Source organism: Marmota marmota, unplaced genomic scaffold, assembly GCF_001458135.2.
Source record: "Marmota marmota marmota unplaced genomic scaffold, marMar, whole genome shotgun sequence".
Classification (NCBI taxonomy): Eukaryota; Metazoa; Chordata; class Mammalia; order Rodentia; family Sciuridae; genus Marmota; species Marmota marmota.
Window position 1 is genome coordinate 8137463 of NW_026000223.1, and position 8519 is coordinate 8145981.

The following is an 8519-nucleotide window of genomic DNA, read 5'->3' on the forward strand; positions in this document are numbered from 1 at the left end:
GGATAAACACCAAGGAGTGGAATTGTTGAGTTAAATGACACAGGTATGTTTATTTCTCTCCATGCAGGATTAGATTATAAACATCCCTTGGGCAGCCCTTCATCTCCTGGCTCACTGGTATGCACACTAATGTTCATTAAATATTTATTAACTAGATTGAATGAATAGATGATATTTGCAATTCTGGCATGAAACATCAGAGGGAGTTGAAGGACTAACCAGACATCAGGAATAACATGAATTAAAAAATATTACGACTCAGATCACAAATAATCTTAATACTGACAAGTAACTGCAAAATATACTTCTCAGAACCCCAACTTCTCTTTTATAAAATGAGAGCAGTAACACCTTATGGAGTTGTGGTGTTAAAAATCGTTTTCTATCTGAGAAAGCCTCCAACAGACCTGTCACACAAAGTAGGCATTCAACAATGCTACATAGCTAGGTAAATTCAGTGTGGTTCCTCATCCACAAACTAATACAAGATATATTATCATATGGAATATTGTTTAACTTTGACCTTGAAAAGCCTGGGTTTTCATCTTATCTTCATTTTTGTCTTTTACTCTCCAATGTGAGATCATTATCCCTGTGTCTATATTCATGATATCAAAGCAACAAGTTTAATAACTGAAAAAAGGTGGCCAGTCAGGTGAATCTCAATCTTGGGGTGGGAACTGGAAGTGCCACCCCACTAATTCTGTTTGGCAACACCATCATATCGATATCTCCCATCATATCGATATCTCTGGAGAGCTGTACCAACTGAACTGTATGTTCTTCAAGCCTATGGAATTAGACTTTTGCCCTTAAATGGGAGCATAATTTATTTATTTAGGTACTGGGGATTGTCCCAGAGCAAATCACGAATACTGAACAAATGCTCTACCAATGATATATATTTAGTTGTAGTTGGACACAATACCTTTATTTTGTTTATTTATTTATTTATTTTTATGTGGTGCTAAGGATCGAACCCAGCACCTCACATGTGCTAGGCATCTGCTCTACCGCTGAGCCACAACCCCAGCCCCCTCTACCAACGATTCTAACCCTCAGTTTCGGCATCAATCTTTTCAGAATTTGGTTCGTCAACTATTCAGATATCAAATAGACTCCCTCTGTCCACCTCTTTTCAGAGTGTGGCTCTTGAGCTCATTTGAGGATGAAGAACAAATGAGATATTTCTATATTTCACTACTGTGTTTAAATATGTTAGAATATAAAATAGACAACTAATTAAGTACTTTTAAAGATGGATTAAAGATTGTTGATTAGTATTCTCTCCACATTAACACAAGTTTGAAATGACTGAATCTGTGACTTCCAGAGTATGAATGCATTTCAATTACTTTCAAGTTCAGGCATAAAACTCAAGCTAGAACAGAAATACATCACCTCTGTCAGTTTTGCTTACTGACTAGATAAAGATAGTATGTAATCAGAACATCAACTCAATAATCTAGAAATGGCTAGCCATAGTCTATCATGAATGTGGTATAATTTCTGTAAATGAAGGGCACTTCTAAAGCATTTGAAACTTTCTAACCTCACAGAGAGACAAATACACTTGATCTCATTAATTTGTGAAATCTAAAAAAGTTGTTCTCACAGAAGTTGAGCGTATTACCAGAGGTTGGGGAGAGTAGTGGAGAGGGAGAGGTGGGACAAGGTCCATCGATGGGTACTGAATGATAGGAGCAAGCTCTGGTGTACTGTTGCATGGTAGAGTGACTACAGACAACAATAATACTGACACTTCAAAAAGTTAGAAGAAAGGTTTTTGAATGTTTTCAACATAGAGAAATGACAAATATTTGAGGAGGTAGATATGCTTTACCTGATTTAAACATCACACAACGTATGCATGCTTTGAAACATCATGACACCTCTTTAATGTGTACTATTTTTATGGTTTTATATGTCAGTCAAACAATTTTTTTATGGTTCCTAGGATTGTTCTGCCCCTGACTCTACCACTAAGCCCTTTTAATTTTTTTATTTTGAGACAGGGTCTCACTAAATTGCCCAGGCTGGCTTTGAACTTGTGATTCTCCTGCCTAATAGTTGGGATTATAGGTATTACAGTTAAAAAGTTGTTTAAAGAATTTTGGGGGTTGTGGCTCAGTGGTAGCGTGTTTGCCTAACATGCATGAGGCACTGGGTTCGATTCTTAGCACAACATACAAATAAATAAAATAAAGGTCTATCAACAACTAATTAAAAAAAAAGAATTTTTATAACCTGATTAATTGGAAACCCCCCCCACACACACACACTTTTCCCCCTTACATCTTGCTTGCACTAATAGTTTGTTTATTCTCTATCTTCTTTTTTAAATTTTTTTTTAGTTGTAGATGGACACAATATCTTTATTTTATTTATTTTATGTGGTGCTGAGGATCAAACCCAGTGCCTCACACGTGCTAGGCGACCACTCTACCACTGAGACACAACCCAGCCCCTCTATCTTCTTTTAATACAGAGAGGAGAGGAGACCTTCTCATTTCCTGTCTGTGAACAAATCTCCAATTAGCACGGTGAGAAGTACTGAATTTTATTGCAGGGGTCAACAAGTACTCTAAAGGTTCCCAATTTGTGGTGGCATTTAATAATTCACAGACATGCCACCCTCTGGGCAATTATCAACAACTAAATATTCTGATGGAACTTCTCAGTCCCATACACTTCCATCATCCCTGGGGAGCAGAGGAGGTAGTTTGTAATGGACTGGGACATCATTTGGGAAAGGTAGTCAATTCCTGTGTGACCATCATCAAAAGACTTAGAACCAAGAGAGGTCCTTGAAGACCATGATTACGCTTTCTCTCCTTCACCACACACTGCACGGCCAGTGACACATCAGCATGAAGAAGGCTGACTTGGGCAGTAGCCTAGGAGCCCACAGATGAAGGACATCTTTACTGGAACCATGTACCAGCTACTGTTGTTTTTCCACGGGGGAGGGAGGGGGTTAAGATAAAAAGTAAAAAGTCAGTAAGATGGAGGTGTGTGTGTGTGTGTGTGTGTGTGTGTGTTTCTTGAAATCCAGAGGATCAGGGCAGGAAAAAAAATCCATCAATGATGTTCCCAGTGCAAAAGTTGGCAAAGCAAATAGCTCACTTTTTTTTTTTTAAATTGAACTTTGTAACACGAGAAATTCTCTCTCAAGGGGAGAGTGTTCCTGATCCAAGTTTAGGCAGAAGGAAATGTTTCCAGCATGCCAGGAACGAAGCTGACGTTCCATTCAGAGAAGAAGAAGAAGAAGAAAAAATGTTCTGGAGGAAAGTGTAAGGGGGGAAGGCACCGGATGTCAGAGGGAGCTTTAAATTCCAGACAGGGCACCGTGCAGAGCGCTCAGGAAGCTCCCCGGCGAAGGAGACCCGACCGATTTCTCACTGGAGATCCTGGCCCCAGTGGACATTTCCTGTTCTGCCTCTGGAAGTTCCAGCCAGGAGTTACAAAACATCCTTGTCCCTCTACCCAAGTGCTTGGGTGGGGAGACCCTGCCCTGCCCTCCCCTTCCTTCCGTGGAACTCCTCCCTGATCCGCGGCTCGGCTTCCCAAGGAGAGGGGATGGATCAGCCCTAGCAGGTGGTGCAAGGGGACCCCGCTGAAGAGGTAGGAACTGCACATTCTTGCTGTCATTTCACATTTATTGAGCTGAACGAGGCTCCGATCCTTTCAGCTTTGGGCTGGGGTGTTTTCTTATGCAGGGGGTGTGCATGGTAGTGGGTGGATGAGGGGAATCTGGGGTGAGATCCGTCATCCCTTCTCCCTTTCTCTTTCCAAATTGAACTTTAATTACTGCGTCCCAGAAAGCACACATTTTGTTGGGTGTGGGAAGTATTAAAGGCAGAATTCTGGGAAATTGATATGAATTCCCTGATTTCTCTGTTTCTTTTCTGCGCCCCTGGAATGTCGAGGAGCATTCATAAGTACCTTCAGCTCTGAAAAGATTCAGAGAGCAATGACTGAGGGGAAGACCTGGTTGTTTCCTAGGACCTGGATGCTGTCTTCTGGCCCATGATGCTGTCTCCTGCCTCCCACCCACCACCATGGGACACATGCCTGGAGTTGTTTCTCCAGGTGTGGGGATGTGGCACAAGCCTGAGGTCAGAGCCTTTGACCACCAGGGCTGTAGTTCTAGACAGAACTCAGATGCTGTCTGAAATAGGTGTGTGTGTGTGTGTGTGTGTGTGTGTGTGTGTGTGTCAGAGCTAACTGGTCTACTCAGAAGCCCACACGTGGCCTTTGTCTTTGTTAGGGACATGTTCCCAGCAGCCAGTGGCTGAAAAGCTAGCTTTGGCAGTACATGTGCTGACATTGGATGGGATCAGAGAACTCAGCATGGCTTCTGCACAAGGAGTACTCAAAAACTTATGAAGCAGTCATAAATGAGTCATTTTAAATGCCTTTTCTCTGAACATCTATGGCTTTTACTCTCTGTACTACACAATTTGCTCCTCAGTCACGTATTGTCATGCACTGTTCTCTTGACAGGCTAACTAAATGAGGTGGGAATTGAACAAAATTGTCACTGCCTACTGGTTGGTATCTTGAGGTAGCAACTATTATTGATCTTCCTTAATGATAACTGAGCACTTGCCCTGCACCAACCACTATTCTAAGGGTGGTAGGTATTGTCATCATCATTCCTATTTTACAGATGAGGAAATTGAGGCTAGAGACACAACTAGTAAGAGTCAGAGGAGGGACTGAGGCAGCGTGAGTCTCAAATCTAGGCTGCTCTGCTCAGAAATCAAGAAGACCAGGTTTGAATCTGAGTTTCAGCATTATCTAACTGGATGACTTTGGATAGTTAATTGCCTTCTGCTTCAATTTCCTCATCTAGGAAATGGGCTAATAATAATACCATTTCACACAGGTGTTGTGAGAGATAAAAATTTAAGACTGTTTTACTGAAGGTGAACAATGCAAACGTGCTCTTCACTGGGCAGTATAACTGTTGAGGGATCCCTTCCAAACTGAGAAGCCTCAGAGTTTGGTAGGAAGTGCCCATAGTGCCTGTTAGGATTTGTGCCTGGTGTTCAGCTGCCAGCCTGCCTTATACTAAGCTCAAGAAGGGCAGGGTTCACCTCTTACATATATTTCCCAACTGCTATGTTAGAACACCATTGCTCTTTGGAGGGGATGCTGGGCCTCCTTTACTGAGGACTTCAACATGGAGACCAACATCATGTAGGTGCTGCAGGTATCTCCTTTTCTACTTCCAATGGAGTAGCTCCATCTTTACCTGACCAACTTTTCCAGTTGAAAAAGTTTTCTGAAATAATGTGCAGAACTGCTGACAAGTAGTGCTTTGCCTAGACTGAAAATGACTGCTTCTGGCAGAGGGATTTCTGGCTTCCCTGTCTAAGCTCACTTGGTCCTCCCATCTGCCTCCTGTAATGATCATGTCCTGTTGTGGGGTGCCTGCTGGAGGCTGTGTGCCAGCCAGGCTCAGGGAGTGAACTCCTCCGTCTCAGGCACCCTCTCCTCTTTATAGAGACATACAAGGAGCAGCACCCTGGAGAGCTTATTTTACTACCTGGCCCCTCTCTCAGTCTTCTCTGAAGGTGGCCATCTCAATTCTGCTCCCAGTTATGGACTATGTAATCAATAATCATAATAGCTTATTATTGATCTTCCTTAATGATAACTGCTTATTCATTGAGCCAGACATTATGTTGAGCACATTATTAAAAGAGCAGCTCACATAATCTTCGCAAAAGCTCAAGGAGGCGTGATCCCCACTCCACTGATGAGGAATCTAGAGGAAGGGACCTTAAGTGACTGGCCCATGGGCAACCTGCCAGTTAATGGTGATGGTGGGTTTGGAATCCATACCCAAGTTTGAGCCACAATGCCTTGAACATTTTTTTTGCAGCCCTGTTTGACAGCAGTAAGGATATGTTGTGATGATGGTTCTTTTATATTTTGACAAATGATGCCCCTGAAAATAGCCTGGGAGGAGCAGGGTTAAAGGGTCAGCACAGAATGTTCTATGGAAGGAAGAGTGCTCCTGTGAGTAAGTGGAGTGACTTTTAGTCATGCTGTACCCCTGATGAACTTCATTTATCTATAAGATGGTATAGTTTTTAACTCTAATTTTATTATATTTGTTTATTTGTGGTGCGGGGAATTGAACCCAGGACCTTTCACATGCTCAGCAAGTGCTCTATCTCTGAGCTACATACACAGCCCAGGATAGTATAGTTTAATGAAAGAGAGCTAAGCTCTGCAGCCAGACTGTCTGCGAGCACATCCTGGCTCTGTCACACATTAGATGGGTCATCTTGGGTCCATTACATAACAAAAACAAACAAACAAAAAATGTGCTTGTTTTTTTCCAAATGCCATTGGCTGAACCACTTATATTTCTGAGAGACTGACTTTAGAATTTCAAGCTGAGATATAAACGTTAAGAGCTATATGTAGCTTATCTTAGAAAAACAGAAGGGGGGTCATGACTTACAGACGAATTTTGTGCATTTTTCAAAGAACAAATTTGTGAGCACAGCCCAAGTCTGGATTAGATTTATAATGATCTTGAAACTCACATGCATCACTTTGCCAACTTTTACTGGAAATACAAGTAGGTGAGAAATAAATCCATGACTGACATTTACTGAACACTTACTCTGAGCCAGGCATTGTGGGAAGTGCTCCTATGCATTATCCCTTTGACTAGACTTTATGACTGCCTGTCAGGTGAGTACTGTTATTTTCCCTAGTTTAAAAATGAGGATAGCAAGGTTTAGAGAAGAAAAATAACATGAAAAAGTCAGCCAGCTGATAAGTGCTAGAGTTAGGATTCTAACTCAGGGGAATGCCTAATGGGGGGTATGGATGCTTAAGTTTGACATTAAAATTCTAGTAAATCTAATTCTCCCTGATTTAAACCATTTCTATCTGTTTAAGGAATATTGAATATTGACTGGGCATGGTGATGCACACCTATAATCCCAGGAACTTGGCAGGCTGAGGCAGGAGAATGACAGGTTCAGGGCCAGCCTCAGAAATTTAGCAAGATCCTTAGTAACTTAGAGAAATTCTGTCTCAAAATAAGAAAATAAAAAGGACTAGGGATGTAGCTCAGTAGCAAAGCATCTCTAGGCTCAATCCCCCTTACAAAAAAAAAAGGAAAAATAAAAGAATAGACAGACAGACAGACCTAATGTGGAAGTGAATGGAAAGAGTAGTAGGAATGGTAACTCTCAAAACACTAAATCTGAGTGAAACCCTCTTAGGTATTTTGTAGAGCAGGGGTTGGAAGATGCCCAGGGCACCTGACAGGAGATGCACAGGTAGATGCCCTAAGCAAAAACAATAACAACAACAACAACAAAATGGCCGGCAGTTTCTACTTATAAAGAGCTTTCAACTTTTCACTTAAAAGAAGCACTTTGTGCTTCTGTTTGGCATATTCAAATTGCCAGCATCTCTACTCTTTTGCCTTGGGGCTTTTAAGTAAAAGAAGGGTTACTAGTACACAGGTACTGTGATACTGCAACTTTCTGATAACTGAGTCTGCTACTAAGTGACTAACGTGCAGGTAGCCTATACAGCATGAATACACTGGTCAAAGGCATGATTCACATCCTAGGAGGGACAAGGGGATAGTGTGAGATTTCATCATGTTATTCAGAACCATGTGCAGTTTAAAACTTCTGCATTTTTTATTTCTGAAAATTTCTACTTAATGCATTCAGATCATGGTTGATTGTAGGTAACTGAAACCCCGGAAAGAGAAACCTTGGATAAGAATGGACTGCTGTAAAAAACAAATTCATGTACTGGTGTGGGATCTAATGGGAGACTTTTAGGTTCCACTGTGATAGTGGGTAGCAAGAGTGTTTGGAATAAGACGACTTCTGAGGCAGCCTGTAACCACACTTCATGGTTGTTATCTGGGCTGGAAGGGCAACCTCCCACCTGAGAGGAGCTTTGAAAGTCCAGGTCATAGCCTTTTGGTGTGTTAGTCACTAGTGATGCTGCTTACCTGAATTTTCAGAATATTTATAGCACCAGCTCAACAGGGACAGCTCTAGGCAGCTGTATGAAGGGCATAATGTTATTCCTTGATGTCCAGAGCCTTCATCTTTCTCGATAGCCTCTCTCCCATCCACCTTCTCAGCCTTTCACATTCAGACTCCCCTCATTTCCTTAGCTCTGTAAGGCTTGCAGGCCCTTAATTCACTGGACAAACCTTAAGCACATACCACCCAAGTGTGGGTGTGTGTATAACAAGGATCAGATTGTTTTGCTGGGAACAAGATGACCATGGAATTTGGCAATCATTAGCAGTTTGGGGACAGTTTTTAAGGATTTGGAATATAGGTCCTCCTTAGGCCTTACTCTCTCCTCCAAATCACACACTATATACCAGGTCTCATTTGGGGCCCATCAGTAATTATGGAGTGTCCTTGTTTAATGACTAGGAGTAGGGTGGGAGAAAGGGAGGGAATCTGTTGTTTATGCCAGACCACCCAAGATACATGGGGATGGGCACG

At 41.9% G+C, this 8519-nt stretch overlaps 1 protein-coding gene across 3 annotated transcripts in view; it reads left to right on the plus strand.

The window, feature by feature from the left end:
• The first annotated feature begins 3169 nt into the window (after positions 1–3169).
• The window catches only part of Tacc1 (transforming acidic coiled-coil containing protein 1), a 108290-nt gene continuing 102940 nt past the window's right edge, over positions 3170–8519 (plus strand). The window contains exon 1 of one of the 3 annotated variants that reach the window (XM_015501283.2): positions 3170–3624. The gene's annotated coding sequence lies outside the window, so the exon portion shown is untranslated. The remainder of the gene's footprint in view (positions 3625–8519) is intronic. The other 2 variants (XM_048792739.1, XM_048792737.1) reach the window with 2 other exon arrangements.